This window comes from Dipodomys ordii, unplaced genomic scaffold, assembly GCF_000151885.1.
Source record: "Dipodomys ordii isolate 6190 unplaced genomic scaffold, Dord_2.0 Scaffold18, whole genome shotgun sequence".
NCBI classification, from domain to species: domain Eukaryota; kingdom Metazoa; phylum Chordata; class Mammalia; order Rodentia; family Heteromyidae; genus Dipodomys; species Dipodomys ordii.
The window spans coordinates 6,919,248-6,937,329 of record NW_012267234.1 but is presented as its reverse complement, the minus strand read 5'-3'; the positions used below and the strand labels follow the sequence as shown (position 1 = coordinate 6,937,329).

General features: G+C 46.6%; 1 protein-coding gene and 1 pseudogene across 1 annotated transcript in view; both read right to left on the bottom strand.

The window, feature by feature from the left end:
- LOC105983011 (cocaine esterase-like) overlaps window positions 1-18,082 on the bottom strand; it is a 246,879-nt gene that overhangs the window by 57,450 nt on the left and 171,347 nt on the right. The gene's annotated exons all lie outside the window — the stretch shown is intronic.
- LOC105982932 lies at window positions 73-17,480 on the bottom strand (annotated as a pseudogene).

Sequence of the window (18,082 nt, the reverse complement as noted above, 5' to 3'; positions counted from 1 at the left end):
GTTGGGGTTGCCTCCAAAGTGGGCGATATTCTGTTGGACCCAGAGTAGGGCCGCCACCTGGTCCAGGAAGCCTCAGTTTCCAGTGGCATGCTGGTCTCCAGTGCTGAGAAGTGGCAGAGACAAGGGTCATAGGACTATCCTGGCTCTGCTTGGCTCTTATTGCCCAACTCAATCCCACACTCACCTGAAGAAGCCCAGGACTCCCAGGCGGTACTGGATGGTGACCACCACCACATTCTCAGTGGCCGCCAGCCTGGATCCATCATATAAGGAAGCCATGCCCATAACCAGTCCACCACCATGGATCCACACCATTACCTGGCATAGTCAAGACAGCTGTCATAGATTCTCATCCATCCCCAGTCCTACCTCTGCTGTCTGTTACACTGTCCATGGCTTTGGCTGTGGGCACTTGCCAACATAGAAAGGACTGTCAGGAACCTTCTGGGTGAGGGTGGCAAGGTCAATCACTATCCTTGAGGTCAACTCCAGGAATCCAAGTATGAATTAATATCTCCAAGACTGGAGCATTGGTGTCCTTACTTTCTTACCCATCTAAAGTGGAAAGAAAAGGGGCATTTCCCTGATTGTCTCACTTTAATATGAGTCAAAAGGATCACATACTAACATTGGCACAATAGATATTCCTCAAGTTGGGTGATCTCAAAGTTCAGCACATGGGTTCCTCAGGGAGTCTTCTGGGCTCAGGTTGATAGAATGAGTTCTTGTTTGGTTAAAGAGCCAAGGCATCTAACATTTAGGAGCACCTAGGACTCTGCATCCCTATACCAGTTATGTTACCCTGCCCGGGTGACTAGATTTTTGTTTTTGCTTTTGTTTTTTTTTTTTTGGGTCCGGTCGTGGGGCCTAAACTCTGGGCCTGGGTTCTGTCCCTCAGCTCTTCAGCTCAGGGCTAGCGCTCTACCACTTGAGCCACAGCGCCACTTCCAGCTTTTTTCTTTTTGTTTATGTGGTGCTGAGGAATCGAACCCAGGGCCTCATGCATGCAAGGCAAGCACTCTACTACTGAGCCACCTTCCCAGCCTGGGTGACTAGTTTTTGGAACCTGGCAATGAAACTTCTCATTAGGTTCCACACTGCCTCAGATCTTAGGCTCTTCTTCCCACTACTAATAGTCTTGAAGAAGAAATGTCCTCCCACCAAGGCTAGCCAAATTCTGATACTCACAGGTAGGGCAGAGCTCTCATTGGCACTGGCAGGTGAATAGATATTGAGGTAAAGGCAGTCTTCAGATGTGGAGAAGGGAGGTATATTGAGGTTCAAGATAATCGTAATCAGTGTATTAATTGTACTAGCATCTTGCAGACACCTGGTTATAATAATAGAAAATTATTCCAGCATTTGTATCATAGTCACAAATCTGACCTGGAAGCTAGATTTGTTCCCAGCCACTATGAACCTGTGCTGCACTGGTGCCTGTTATGAAGAATCTTCTCTCATGTCTCTTCCAACCAAAGTTCAAGCCTCAGGCTTGGGATGGGAGAGACTCCCCATCTCAAGCTAGGATGAAGCTCTCACCTCCAGGGAACCTTCACATTGTTTGGGGTCATTGGATTTCTCTTCCTTAAGGCTTGGAAATCTTGACTCATAGAGTCTCCTAGAAGCATTGTCTGCAAGGGTTGACATTTACTCCTTCTCTATGTGCCAATTAAAGCCTAGCCAGGGTTACTACCACCACATCAGGATAGAATGAATGAATGAAGGTCAGTTACCCATAGGGTAGTGAGACATTGCTGAAATTCAAATCCAGACCATATTCCTTCTACTATGTCTCCAGTTGGAAGCACATAGATGTTTCCTCAGCCAGTGGCACCTGGCCCTTTGAGTTGGCACAGTGACTATGAAGCTTGCTTTCTCCTCTTTCTGTCCTCCTTTGTGGTCTGTAGCATCTGCTGCTGGACCATGAGTTTGTCAGGTCCATACAGCCAAGGCAAATGTTTCCCAGGGATGCCTTCTCTTGTGGCAAAGAACAATTGGCATAATCCAAGTCCTGACTTAAGTATATTTCTGTGTTATGGCACTGATCATATGCAAAGCCAGAAAAATGAGCCTGGCAAAACTGAATCACAGCCACATTCATTGGAAAAATCAACATGGGAAATTCTACAATGCAGAAGGAAATGGAGTGTGGGGTTTACATGGGAGAAAAACTCAGCCTGGGACCAGGTGCCCATCCCACCACAGAAATTCTCACCCCGAAAGGACTTACATGGCTGGGTAGGAGGTGGCATCCCTCACACCACTCCAAGGTTCAGGGGGCTCTGGAGGGGCAAACCACAGTGGTCTTACAGGTGGCTTGGCAAAGGGAATGCCTAGGAAGGTGTGCACTCCCACATTGGTGTCATTCACATGGACAAGGCTGCCCCGTACCTGCCCGGTGTGTGTGATCTTGATGGGGCTGGCTGGATCCTGGCCTGTGGGTGGAGAGATGCACATGAGCGTTGGGTGTGCCCCCTCAGCTGCCACTCACATTGTGTCTCCTGTTGGCTCTATGCCACCTACAGCTCAGCCTGACAAGGTCCTCTGATGTGCAGGTTCAATGGCTTCATATACTTTCTTCCTGCATGATTGTGCTCCAGCACTAGTATATGCACTGGACCTGACTCAGAACTTGTAACCAGGCAGGATCCCTGAGGTTCTTTGGGACTTGATAGCATCATTAAGCCCTAGGAGCTTCCAGGTTGGGTCTTAGGTGATAGAAGAATAAGCATCCTTTCCAGCAACCTAAGAGGTTTCACTAGGAACTACCAGGAACTAACAATTCTCAAGGAACTCACACTGGAGGTGTAAAAAATGCCAAGAAGAGGGCCTCAAGGAGAGAGTCACACAGCTTTGATTACTTCGTGAAAACCCTGGCTGGCTTGTGTTGGGGATTGAAGAGGGAAGAGGCCATTGGAAATCATCTTATGGCCCACATCAACTTAGTTTGAACTATCATGATAGTTGTTTAAGTGGATAATGCATGTATTGGTTATATTTCCCCTAACTTAAGACAGAGACCCCTTTTGTGTATGCTCACACTTGGTAGTCCCAAAATTCCTGCTCCTTCAGATGTTTTAAGATATCCAGTCAGAGCCACAATCTCTGGCTATTTTGTCATCAGTACCAATTCCACCTCTACTGGAGCCATCTTTCCCTTATTATCACCTTCAGGTTGAAATTCAGGCAGAAATTCATGAATCTGACCTGTTTGTATACAAAAAGTAACTCTATGCCCCTAAGCACTGTCTGGGAGCTATTTGTGAATCAGTTAAGTTTCATGTTGCCTGGTATGGCTGAAACCAAGATAGCAACCACAAATAGACACCACAGACAGCAATTTCCCAATATCTTTCCAAGTCCAAAGACATACCACTGACTTCCATGTTGTCTCTGCAAGAGTTTTTTTTTTTTTTTTGGTTGGTCGTGGGGCTTGAACTCTGAGCCTGGGTGTTGTCCCTCAGCTCTTCAGCTCAAGGTGAGCGCTCTACTGCTTGAGCCACAGAGCCACTGCCAACTTTCTAGTGGTTTATTGGAGATAAGAGTCTCATGGACTTTTCTGCCTGGGCTGGCTTTGAACCATGATCCTCAGATCTCAGCCTCCTGAGTAGCTAGGATTACAGGCGTGAGCTACCAGTGCCCAGCTCGCAAGAAGTTTTGACTAGATGTGAACAGTGATCCTGGATCTCACTGTGGCCACCAGCTGCTCATGCTTCATAGTTGTTACAGGAAAGGGTAAACATTGCTCATAGGTTCCTGTTAGAGACCAGCTACCTACATGTTGCTTCAAGCCCTTCATGAAATGTTATGAGGAACCTGAGCCATGCAGAGGCAAAAAGTGACCCTTGAATTAGGAGATTTAAAACCCTGGGTCTTCTGTATAGCAAGATTTGCACAACTAACTTCTCCTGATATTTGTAGTTGTTATTTTGGACTCACTGTTTCAGAATCACTAGCAAGAGCCTGATCAAGAGCAGGTAAGGGGCTCGGAATGTGGCTTAGTGGTAGTGCTTCCCTAGCATCTGTGAAGCCCTGGCTTGGATTCCTCAACAGAAAAACAGAAAAAACTGGAATTGGCATTGCTGTGGCCCAAATGGTAGAGTGCTAGCCTTGAACAAAAGATGCTCAGAAACAGTGCCCAGGCCCTGAGTTCAAGTCCCGGGACTGGCAAAAAAAAAAAGCACAGGTAAGGGAGGGAATCTGGTAGGAGTAGGCCTTGGGTGAGTGAGGGGACTCCTTAGGGCAGATTAAATAGGAGAGGGTAGGGAATTAATCGGGGTCCACTCTAGCTTGGTCTGGGGTGAGGGTATCAAAGGTTGCACAATATTTCTGGATATAATTCTCTGATAAGGGCCTGAGGACTTTGTGCTAGACACAGGGCATATTCCCTTTGTCCTAAGAGCTAAGCCAAACCTTTTTCCAGAGTTGATACCTAGGTGAAAGAAACCCAGTGGCATCTCAATTCAACTTCATGGGGAGGTAGAGCTCTTCCAGAACCAGAAACATTTGCTGGGGCCTATTGGATCATGCCAAGATACTTTTGTAGGGATAAAGGAGACCCAATTGGGGACAGAAGATAGTGTGAATAACAATTACATGAGCAGATGCAGGAGCAGTTACAGCTACTGCTGCCACAACACACACAAGAGGGAAATGTCCAGAATCCCCGAGTCTGCTTGGCACATGTCAGTACATCTCAGACTCTTTCATTTGGGGCTCACTCCTCTGTGTCCTCGGGCACCTATGACCCTCTCTGAGCTATATGATCATCATCGTGGGCATTTTGTGGTGGCGGAAATAGCACATTTTCCCCACACTATCTGTCATCTCCACATGTTCCTTCCTCTTTCTCATCTCCAAGTTCAAACTCTGCTCTACACAAGGTAGCAGATCTCATCCAGGTCCCTGTCCCCCTTCCCCCATGTCCCCTGCAGGTGTTTTACCCTGGATCAGGATTGGAAGAAGCAGGAGCCCACAGACCACTGCAGTCTGCAAAGCAGGAAGTTGGTGCAGCATCATGGCTGGCTCGCAAGGATGGTTTCTGTGCCTTTATGCAGCACACTGTGACTCATCAACAGGAACAATTCACCTAGACTTTGCCCAGACAGGGAGTAGGTGGGGACATAGGAGAGGCTGGGCAAAGTTGATCCTGCAGGAGAGGGGCATAGATGGGATAGTGGGCACAGGAAGTCAGTGGTCAGCACTCTGGGTGTGAGCCCTTCCCTTCCTATTTTTCCTTTGTCCTCCTCCAGAGGTGCTGTGTGGCTTCTGCAGCCCTGGAGATACTGGGAACTGTCACTGAAGTGAAGGTTTGTACTGGAGAAATTCAGGGCTGGTCTTCAGAGAAGCAGGCTCAGGATCCCACAGATACATAATGCCCCCTACCTTCCAGAGACAGGGAGCTATCCCAGTGCTCATGTTGAAATTCCCCCTTGATCTCATTGTTCATAGATTACCAATTCCCCTCAAGTTCCTCATCCCTTAGAGTCATGGTCTGAGGGTCTTCATGGATGCCTTCCTAAATGGAACGGCTGGTCCCTTTAAACCTACTTATTTCTGTGACTTTTTTTTTTTGTTGTTGTTGTTGGTCATGGGGCCTGAACTCTGGGCCTGGGCACTGTCCCTCAGCTCTTCAGCTCAAGGTTAGCACTCTACCACTTGGGCCACAATACCACTTCTGGGCCTCATGTATGCAAGGCAAACACTCTACCACTGAGTTACCTTCCCAGCCCCCATCTGTGGCATTTATTAAGGACCCATTCCCCTCCAACCTGTGGTCACCCACCCTGGTGTCTGAGATCAAGGGTAGTCATTTACCCACATGAAAATAATTTAAAAGGAACCTGCTGGTTGCAGCACTGCAAGGAGACAGGGGTCTCTGGGCCTGTGTTAATCTAGGAGCAGGTCTGTAATCAGGAATGTGTGAAACACAAAGATCCTGCCAGGATGGAGTGAGACAGCAGTTCCCAAGAGCTGCTGCCCAGCCTGACTTCCCAGAGGAAATGGTGCCAGTGAAAACCAGCTTTGATTCTTCAATCCAGTGTATAATCCAACTGAACCTACAGCTTGGCGCGACGGCTCTTCTTCTTAATACACTTCCTGTAGGACTCATTTCTCCTAGCATGACTTAGATAAAGATTCTCTGAACTCCATTCTAGATACAAGGGTTGATGTATATACTCAAGGTCTCCAATCTAATGAACTCTGGCCCAGGACCTGGTCCCAGACCATTCTACCCAGACTCGAGCAAATATTCTTGTCAGACATAGTTTGGAGAATAGACAAAGGGACAGATCACCATCAGCACATGTTTATTGCAGAGTCTCTAGCTAAAGCTTAAAGATTCTCTCCTGCTTACATGCTAGGGTTTTGTAGTAGGTTCATGAGAATGGTAGGGGCTGATAAGAAGGTAACTAATTTGGTTCTTCTGTCCCTGGATATTCTCTCTCTCTCTCTCTCTCTTTCTTCTTTCTCTCTCTCTCTCTGTGTGTGTGTGTGTGTGTGTGTGTGTGTATGTGTGTGTGTGTGTGTGTTATGGGGGCTTCAACTTAGCTTTTTCACTCAAGGCTGGTGCTGAACTCCACTGGAGCTACAGCTCCATTTCTAGCTTTTGCTGATTATCTGAAGATAAGAATCTAATAGATTTTCCTTCCTAAGGTGGTTTCAAACTGCAATCTTCAGAGCTCAATCTCTTGACAGTTAAGTACAGCTCACCCTCGTGTGGCTCCACCCATGCATTCTGGTAGGAGTTGGTAAGAAAGTAACTAATAGTGAGATATAGATATAGATACCATGCAAACTGGATCATAGCTGAAGAAAGGAGGGATTGAAACAGGGTGTTAGTGAAATAAGGATACTGGTTCTAAGTGACATGCCTTGTCCTCACAGCCATCCTGGCACCTTGCTGGGTGGTGGGGACCTTTCACAGCTCCAAAACTGCATAGAAATTAGATATGCCATTCTTTGAATTGCAGATATTTAGCCCCAGGAAAGCTTTGCTACAGAGAATGCTTACCCTTGATCATGTCCCTTGGTGGTTTGATTTGCTCACCCTGAAACAGCTTCCCTAGATGGAAAGCTTTGCTTGCCACTGAGTAATTCCCTATATAGTTTACTTAGTTGGGTTGGGTCGCCAACCCCAAAATGTGGTTTTTGTCTTTAAGAACCTTGTGTAAGCTACATTCTGGGCTTTAGGTCTGTAAGACCGGAGTCCACTTGCAGTTGCCAGCTTTCCAATAGAGACTCCCAATTGGACCTTTGAAGATATGGCTTCTCTGTTTCTTCTGATTAAATTCTTGCATAACATGGTACAAGGTCCTGACCTGGCACCAGCCAAATGGGTTACTGCTGGATAAGGGGAGAAAGTAAGGCTGGAGTGTTAGTAAATCAAGACACTGGTCTGGAACCTCAGGATAAGGACATTTGGCTAATCAGACTCAATAGCTCTCTGACCTTTGTTTCCTAATCTAATTAGCACTTGAGCTGAGGGGCTGAGAATCTAGGTCCTTGATGTTCAGGGTTGAGTAACAAGTTCACTTATTTTAACTGAACATCATAATGTTTCTTCTTAATACCGTGGCTGTGCACCACTGCAGGGCTGAAGGTCCTCGGGTGCCCTGCCACTTCCTGAACCATCATTCAGAGACCCTGGCATCCAAATAACCAGGCTAATAGTAAAAACATGGAATGAAAGGGTTTTAGGAGCATTTCTGTATCTTTGAGGAGGTTAATGAAAATTTACATATACCTAGTGATCTGGACAAAGATGAGGAGAGGGTCCAGGATAGACAGAGAGAAAGAGACAGACCTAGAGCAAGAAAAAAGTAAGAAGGAGAAAGAGAGAGAGGCAGACACAGACAGAGAGAAACAGAGACACATGCTGAATGATGGTGACTATACCTGCAACCCTAACTTCTCAGGAGGCTGAGATCTGAGGATCCTGGTTCAAAGCCATTTGGTGACAGTTTTATCTCCAATCAAGCAATGAAAAAACCCAGAGTAGAATCCAGTATAAATGAAAGCATACATATCCATAAAGTTGGGTTTGAAAGTGTTCTAAATATCTTGATTAAAAATAGCAGATAGAAGAGGAGCTGTGGCTTATAGCAGGAGCACAAAAGCTTAGGGACCGTGCCCAGGCTGTGAGTTAAAGCCTCACCACCAATAAAAAAAAAGCAAGAAGATAAAAGAGCAAAGTATGTGTTATGCTTAGATATATATCACTTGTGGGTGGATGAAAGTGGTGTGTGCATTCACAGAAGCACTCCTCAATAAAAGAAAGGAAGTATACTTGATTCTGAAAGTATTTATCATAATGATTATAAACCACTAATAACGCCTTTAATGTGATATGCCACGTTGGGCTATTATTTTCCCATATATATGTACATATATGTGTATGTGAATATATGTAAGGGATTAGATACACCCACACACACATATTCTATATAGCAACTAAAAAACAATTGACAAGCAGTAATGACTCTTACCTATAATCCTAGCAACACAGGATGCTGAGATCTGAAGATCAAGACTCAAAGCCAGCCCAGGCAGAAAAGTTTGAGACTCTTACATGCAATTAACCAGGAGCAAGCCAGAAGTGTAGGTTGGCACAAGTGATAAAGGTCCAGCATTGAGTAGGAAAAGTCAAATGAGAAGGCAAAGCCCTGAGTTCAAGTCCTAGTACTGGAATAAGAAACAAACAAATACAATTTGGTGTTTTAAAAAACCCAAGTGAAAGGAAATAATTAACTGTGAGGAATGTGAAGGAAGTTCTTAGGATGAAAGAAACAGTCTAACACATGATTTAAGAGTGGATGTATGTCTCATATATATGTTCAGATTTACCAAACTATACAGGTAAATGGGTGAATTTAATTGAAAATAAACTAGTCCATAACAAAGCACTTTGTGCACATGTGTGTATGTGTATGTGTGGGTCTTAGAGACACTTAGAAAAAAAATTGGCCTAATTGCTATCTACTTGGAAGTTAAAGAAAAAAATGGGGCTTACCGAAGGATCAACATGGGCATTTGACCCTGGGGTAGTGGTAACATGATTGATAGTTCTTCATTTCAAGAGGGGCTGGTGTCTTGGAGTAAACAGAGATGGGGGAGACAAGATGAGCAAGGAAGCAAGAGGCCCAGGCCAGTGGGGAACCGAGGTCAGTAATCACCAGAGAGGCTCATCCAGCCATGGGGGCATTTATTGAGTGTGTCTAACAAGAGAGTGCTCAGGCAAGTTGGTCATGACTATCGTGCAGGCAGTGTTCATAGGATTGGCTGGTTAGGTGGCTGGCAGAAAAAAGAGGAAATGAACGGCTAAGTGAATGATAGAGTCAGTTCCTATTTCCTGGTAAATGTGTGAGCACCTCCTGCTGACCCTTTGTATACTCAAGCCCAGTCCTCCTGACATAGACCCCTACAGCTCTTTGTGCTTCTCTTCAGTCCCCTTGAGCTCCTAGATCTTCTGGGGCAGGGTCTTGGTCCAGAACTTCAGCCAAGAGGTCTTCAGGGCCTGGCCCTTTAAGACACAGGCATCACTGGCACTTTTCAGAAGAGGAAACTTAGACCTTCAGTTTCTAGTCTAAGATAACATAGATGGGAAATTCAAGCCATGATTTAACCAAAGCTTTTCCCATTGGGGTCACCAGGAAGATGGCAGGGATATACAATTCTTGGCTTCAAAGCCCATCCTCAAAATCAGAGAATGTATCACTGACTGTGATGAGCACCTCTGGTCTTTGCAAGGCCTCCTCCTGCCTGAGGCTTCTCACTTCACAGACCAGATTCCAGCCAGCTTCAACCTAGCTATCTTATCACCAAAGAGGAGCAAGGACAACTCCAACTGAGGGGTCACTATATCATAATTTGTCTATACCTCCAGGTTCCCATGCACCTGTCTACTTGTGTGAGTTCCAACATCCTCATGGCCTCATACAGGACCTCAAGCCCCTGCATGTGAGGGCTGGCCATGGCAATGAGGTTGACTTTGTCTTTGGGTCCTCCTTGTATGGCAGAAGCTGTGAGTCTTTTTTGTTTCCATAAGGTGGAATGCGCCACACTAGAATCCTTGTAGGTGATTCTCCTCATGGTCTACCTAAACTCAGAGAGAGGACAAGATCAAGTGTGCAAAATATTACCATTCAAAAATCTGCAGGTGTTTAGAATCCAAGCCTTTTCCCAAGCAGCCTGTGCTCCCAACACTGTCCCCACCTGCAATAAGGTTTAAGGCATGGGTACAGACTTGATGATAGGAAATGATGAATCTGCCTTAATTGTTCCCCAGGACTGAGGGTAGAAATGTCCTCTCGTCCAGGAATACACACTGGTATATTCAGCTGGAGGCTGGGATGGGTAATGGAAGGTTGTACAATGGGAGTGTTTGAAACTGGGTGGGCAGAGGGAGAGGATCAGGCCTGGTATGGAGGATCAGACCACAGTTGAATAGAGGGTGGAGAGCAGCGGTAGACATCCTGAAATTGTTTCAAGTGGGGATGCTTGTTCTCCTCTGTGCAGATGACTTTTCTGAGAAGGAGCTACTGAGCAGGAAGATGGTGAAATACTGGGCCAACTTTACCTGGAATGGGCAAGATAATATATCTAACCCTGACTGTCTGGAATGGGATCCACCTAGTGATCCCCTTGGGGCAACCTTATGAACATGCATGATCTTTAATTATGTGATAGCTCCCCCTCAAACCCCAGGGCTCACTCACACAGAACAGTGCACAGAGATAGTTTTGTGGAAACATCTGTACTCACTCTGTAAGGTGGCTCAGATCCATATGGAACAGACACTAGTGGGAGGGCCTTGTTTTCCTATATCAGAAAAGTTTCTCTGATTCCCGGCCACCCCACTCCTGATGTTTGGGCTGCTTGGCATGACCCTAATGAGGTGGGTGGGTCCAGGCTCACAAGGACTGAGAATGACCCTCACACCCCCTCCTCCTGGGGTGTGTCCATAGGAACCTCAACAGCGAGGATCTGCTCCACTGGCCCATGTTTGACCAGAATGATCAATACCTACGGCTGGAATTTGTTGACATGTGGGACATCAAGTGTCTGGCATTGGGATCTTGAGAAAGACAAGCGTGGGGACTTGGATACTACAGAGCTGCCATGGGATTACAGTTCTGAGCTGTCCACTGTGTAGTCAGGACTCTGCTACAGATGTACTCACACTGAAAATGTGCTACTTGCAGTGCAGGCATCACAAACATGAAATCCTCATCATGTCTTGTAACTGGGCTTGGGAGGTCTGGGGGGCCTCGGTGTCCCCCATGTACTCTTCCATCAGCAGGTGAGCACACTCAGCAGGCAAGTTCTGTGCCAAGAAGATCAGAGAGAGTCAGGCTAGGCAGGTTGTGCAGTGGCAGGGAGGAGGCAGCCTCTGGGTGGGGAGCTGGCACCTGGACTGGGAGATTAGTAGAGGGAGGAAAGAGCCAACTGGAGTAACCCTGCCAGAAATACATATCTCATCCTGTATTCCTGGAGGTTACAGTGTTACCAAATATCTTGAGATGCCCAATCTGTTGGTGCAGGTGTCCTGATCCTTAACATGAGTCCTACTGTGTTTTGCATAACAACTAGCAAGGTCTTTCTGTTTATTCAGCAAGTCCCCATATCTGATTGGTGGGGAGACAGTTTAAGTTTGGGTTGGCTTGATCATAAAATTATCATGTCCTGTTCTATCCTGCACCTCCTGCCACTCATACACTTGGCAGATGGGCTCCCTAGACTGCTAATAATTTATAACTAGGTCTCACCAGGGGAAGAAGCCAGCCATACTCAACATTGTTGACATCAATGATGCTAGGGACAGGGTCAGCAGAGGCCAGCAGCTCCTTGGGTGCCTGAGTGGGAAGGCCCCATCCACCACTCCAGGGTCAAAACCTCAAAACTCATCCTAGAAATTGAGAATGGAGCATTGACTGTAATGAGCACCTCTGGTGATGAGCACTTTGAAGGTCTGAGGAGGCATCCATGATCAGGACTTGAGATCACATAACATATATTTTCTATTATCCTCTTCCTATGTCAACCCCATCCCAAGTCTCCCCAGAATTCTCTCCTATACATATCAGAAGTAGTACAAAACTTGAGATAGCCTACCTTGTTCTTCCTTTCCTATCCAGAGCTACAAGAAGAGATTTATTAGTACACAGTATTAGGACTGATGTTTCTCTCCCTGCATTCCTTTTCCCCTCATGGAGAAGAGGGCAAGTTCCCCTGCCTGACCCCCACCACACCATTCAGCCTGACCTTGGTAATAGCCAGCATTTCCTCTTCACTCTTGGCCCACAGGCAGCGTACCAGGGTCTCTGAGTTCACCTGCTCACAGGCAGACAGGTTGGCTACCATCTAGAAAGCAACCAGACAGGGCTGCCTCACCCTTTGAAGTAGCCAGAGAGGTTTGCCTAGACCCAGACTGATGCAAGTTACTCTAGATCTCTTAGGTATAGTGTGTGGATTACTGTAGGTGTGAAATTGTTCCTACTTTTGCGATGTTCAGGAAGCTTGGCAGGAGGGGCCATCCTCTCTGCTTACAAGATTAGGTCCACATGGGAGAATCTTGGGTGTAGACTGCTGGGCCACAGACCATACTCAGGCTCTGTGAGGCTGAGAGATATGGATTCTATCCTTGAGCCTTTAGCACTTCCCAAGAATTTCCCAAGTTACCTCCATGGTCCTTTTAGTCCCAAGCAAGCAGAGTGAATCGGGGACTTTTAGGGTAAATTTGGATCAGAGCAGCTGAGGGCACTCACTGAGGAGACTGGTTCAGAGTTGCTGGAGATGAGGTCTGGCAGCAGGGCCACCCCACTCTCCATGATGGCACCATGGAAGAGTCCTTGGGACATGGGGGACATGACATGTGAGGACACACTTGTACCACCTGCAGACTCGCCAAAATTGGTGACACGGTCAGGGTTGCCTCCAAAGTGGGCGATATTCTGCTGGACCCAGTGTGGGGCGGCCACTTGGTTTAGGAAGCCCCAGTTGCCGGTGGCATGCTGGTCTCCAGTGCTAAGAAGTGGCAGAGACAAGGGTCTCATAGGGCTGTCCTGACTCTGCCTGGCCCTCATTGCCCATCTTAATCGCATGCTCACCTGAAGAAGCCTGGGACTCCTAGGCAATACTGTATAATAACCACCACCACATCCTCAGTGGCTGCCAGCTTGGATCCATCATACAAGGAAGTCATACCTATAACCATGGATCCACACCAGCACCTGGGAAAGTCAAGACAGCTGGTATTGATTCTCATTGAGGTCCATTCCTACCTTTGTTGTCCATTACACTATCCATGGCTTTGTCTATGGGTAGTTGCTAACATGGAAAGAACTCCCTCAGGACCTCCTGGACTTATTTCTGGGTGAAGGCCACAAGTCCACTCCAGTAATCTGAGTCTGAATTAATGGCTCTAAGCTGAAGTATTGGTGCCCTTACTCTCTTGTCCACCTAAAGTGGAAAGAAGAGGGGCATTTCTCCCATTGTCTCACTTTCAACACTTGGGTACCTCAGTAAGTGTTCTGGGCTCAAGTTAGTACAGTGAGTTCTTGTTTGATTAAAGAACCAAGACCTCTATCAACTGGGAGCAGTTAGGACTCTGCATCACCTACCATTGGTGATTTACCCTTCCTGGCAAGTGGTGTTTGGAGCCTGATAATGAAACTTTTATTAGGTTTCACACCACCTCAGAGTCCAGGCTGTTGTTGTCAGTATGAGTAATCTTGCAGAAAAAATATCCTTCTATTAAGACCAACCAAGTCCTTGCTCACAGTCAAGTTAGAGCTCTCCTGGGCACTGGCAGGTGAATAGATGTTGAGATAAAGGTAGGGTTCTGACATGGAAATGGGAGGTATAGTTAGCTTCCCCATCTTCTGTGTATTCATTATATCAGCATTTTCAGACACCTGGTTATACTAGTAGACAATTATTCCAGCATTCTTTTCATGGTTGAAAATCTGAACTTGAGGTTAGATTTGTTCCCAGCCACTGAAAAGCTCTACTGCACTGGTGGCTTTTTTATAGTCTTTTCTCATGTCTTTTTCTTTTATTTTTTATTCAGTTGTATGATTTTATTTTCTCCCTTCAACCATAATAATATGGTATCCAAATTTTGTCTTAACTGGTGGGTCCGTAAATATAGGTTTATCCATCCCACTCACAGGCAAGGCAAAAGCTGCTTCTTGAAAGGGTCCCACCATGGACCCTCTGCTCATCCAGCCCAAGTCGCCCCCTTGCCTGGCTTTATCTTCACTGTGCTGGGTGGCTACTTCATTGAATCTCATTCCAGACCTTAACTTTTCCATGGCTTCCATGATTTTGCCATGCTTTTCACACAAAATGTGTCTGACCTTTACTGCATTGCCACCACCTTTGGGGCCCTGAGCTTTCTTATCAGCACTGTCACTTCCAGAAGCTGCACCCCCTTTCCCCCCTTTTCCAGAGCCACTTTTTCCTTTAGGTGGAATCTTCTAAACTCGTTGTTGAACTCCCTCTCATGTCTTTTTCAACCATGGCGTAGACCACATGCCTAGGTTGGGTGAGGCTCTCCATCTCAAGCTAGGATGGAGCTCTGACCTCCAGGAAGCCTTCATGTTGTTGGTGGAATTGGATTTCCCTCCCCATAAGCCTTGGAAATCCTGTCTCATGGAGTCTCCTAGAAGCATTGGCTACAAGGGTTGACATTTACACTTTCACTCTGTGCCAATTAAAGCCTGGCCAGGGTTGCTGCTACCACACCAGGGTAATATGAATGAATGAAGTTCATAGGGTAGTGGGACATTGCCGAAATCCAAATCCATACCACAGGGAACTGCATTCTTCTTCCACCATGTCTATAGTTGAAAGCACATAGACTTTTCCTTAGCCAGTGCCACCTGGTCTCTTGTCTTGGCACAGTGACTGTGGAGCTTGGCTTCTCGTCAAGGAGCCCCCACTGCTGCCCTCCTCAGGGATCTGCAGCATCTGCTGCTGGACCAGGAGCTCTGCCAGGTCCATACAGCCAAGTGAACCTTTCCCAGGGACACTTCCTCTGGTAGCAGAGAAAAATTGACATGATCCAAGGTACGGCACAAGTATATCTCTGTGCTTTAGCACCTGGTGCTAGCACTGCTCATATGCAAATCCATATGAGCCTGGTAAAGTTGCTCCACCCACTGAATCTCAGCAAATTCATTGTAAAAATCTACCTGGGAAATGCTGCAATGCAGAAAAAAATGGAGTGTGGGGTTTACATGGGAGAAACAAGAAGCCTGGGCCAGGGTACCCATCCCACCATGGAAATTCTTACTCCACATGTAAATGGGTGGTTAGGAAGTGCTATCCCTCACATCACTCCAAGGTTCAGGAGGCTCAGGAGGGGCAAACCGCAGTGGTCCTACAGGTGGCTTGGCAAAGGGAATGCCCAGGAAGGTGTGCACTCCCACATTGCTCTCCTTCACATGGTTGAGGCTTCCCTGCAACTGCTCGGTGTGTGTGGTTCTGATGGGGCTGGCTGGGGCCTGGCCTGTGGGTAGAGAGATGCACATGAGAGTTGGGCGTGTCCCATCACATTGTGGCTCCTGTTGGCTCTATGCCATACCACAGCTCAGCCTGGCAAGCTCCTCTGATCTGCAGGCTCAATGGTTTCACATAATTTCTTCCTGCATTACTGTGCTCCAACACCACTGTTTTCACTGACCTGACCCAGACCTTCCTACCAGGCAGGCTCTCTGTGGTTCTTTGGGATTTGATAGCATCATTAAGCCAATATCTCCCAGCTTGGGTCTTATGTACTGGAGAAAAAGCATCATTTCCAGCAGCCTAACAGGTTTTTACAAGGCACTAGCAGGACTCTGGGGATTGGACTGAACATTCCCAGCCCTCAAGGAACTCACACTGGAGGTATAAAATATGCCAAGAAGACATAGGGCTGCACTTAATGTGTCACACAGCTCTTATTCAATTGTGAAAACCCTGGCTGGCTTTGTTGGGGATCAAGAATCGAGGAGGCAATTGGAAATGATCTTATGGTCCATATCAACCTGTTTATACAATCATGATAATTGTTTAAATGGTTGTTGCATACATTGTTTTTTTTCTACCTCATACAGAGACCTCTTTTGTTTATGGTCACATTTGATAACTGTAAAACACCTGCTCACAATCCCTGGCTATTTTGTCATCAGTACTGATCCCACCACCATTGGAACCCTCTCTCCCTGAATATCACCTTCGGGTTGTAGAAATTCACAAACCTGACCTGTTCTTGTAAGAAAAGTAACTTTCCTGCCCCAGAAGCTATTTGTGAATCAGCAAGTTTCAGGTCACCTGGTATGAGTGAAGCCAAGATAACAACCACAAGTGGACATCAGTGACATCAATTTACCAATATCCAAGTCCAAAGATATACCACTGACCTCCATGTTGTCTACACAAGAAGTTTTGGCAACATGAGAACTCTGACCCTGGACCTCACTGTGGCCACCAGCCACTCATGTTTCATAGTTGTTACAGGAGAGGATAAACATTGCTCATAGGCTCCTGTTAGAGACCAGCTGCCTACATGTTGCTTGGAGTCCCTCATGAAATGATATGAGGAAGCAGAGCCATGCAGTGTCAAAAGGTGACCCTTGAATTAGGAGAGTTAAAACCCCGGGTCTTCTGAATAGCAGGATTTGTACAACCAGCTCCTCATGATATTTATAGTTGTTATCTTGGACTCACTATCTCAGAATCACTAGCCACAACCTGATCAAGAACAGATAAGGGAATCTAGTTGGAGTAGACCTTGGGCGAGGTGAGGGGAACTACATTAAATAAGAGAAGGTAGGGAAGTTCAACAGGACCACCCTGGGGTGAGGGGATCAGAGGTTGATGAATACAACTCTCTGCTGGCATGAGCTCCTGATAAGGTCTTGGGGACTGTGTAGCTGGCACAAGTCAGATCCTCTTTTGCCCTAGAAGTTAAGCCAAGCCTTTGTCCATTGTTGATACCTACATGAAAGAAACCCAGGGGCATCTCATTTCAACTTGATGAATGAAAGGCAATGAAGGGGACCAACTCAGAAACAGAGGATAGTGTGTATGATGATTACATTAGCAGATCCAGTAGCAGTTACAGTTATAGCTGCAACAATGCACAGAGGAGTGAAATGTCCAGAATCCCTAACATGTCAGTGCACCTCCACCTCTTTCATGTTGGGCTCACTCCTTTGTGTCCTCAGGCATCTCTGACCCTCTCTGACCTATAGGATCACCACCCTGGGCATTTTGTAGAACAATTTTCCCACATTATCATTTATCATCATCTGCCCATTTCTCTCTCCCTTCTCCAAGCTCAAATTCTGCTCTATACAATGTGGCAGGTCTCACCCTGGTCCCTGTCTACCCCATCTGCTCCCTGCAGGATTCTCACCCTGGATCCACAGAGGGAGAAGCAGAAACCCATAGGCTACTGGGGTTAGCCAAGCAGGAAGTTGGTCCAGCATCATGGCTGACTCACAGGATTGTTTCTGAGCCTCTATGCAGCACAATGAAACCCACCAACAGGAACAATTCATCTACACCTTGCCCAGCCAGGAGTTTGGACCTACCAAGGAGGAGGCAGGGACATAGGAGAGGCTGGGCAAGATTGTTCCTGCAAGAGAGGGGCACTGATGGGGCAGTGGTCACAGAAAGTCAGTTGTTAGCACTCTGGGTGTGAGCCCTTCCCTTCTCCTACTTTCTCAGTGCTGTGTGGCTTCTGCAGCCCTTGAAATACTAGGAACTTGCATTGAGGTGAAGTTTGTACTGAACAAATTCAAGACTACACTGAAGAGAAGCAGGCTCTGGATTCCACAGATGGACAATGCCTCTCAGCTTCCATGGGGTAAAGGTGAGCATGTGAGCAGAGACAGGGAGCTCATTTTGAAATTCCTCCTTGATCTTATTGCTCATAGGTTGCCAATTCCCCCTTAAGGTTCCTCATCCCTTAGAGTCATGGTCTGTGAGTGTGCATGGATCCTCTCCATCTAGGAATAGCTGGTGCTTTTAAACATACTTCTCACTGTGGCATTTCTTAAGGAGCCATCCATATATTTACCCACCAACAATC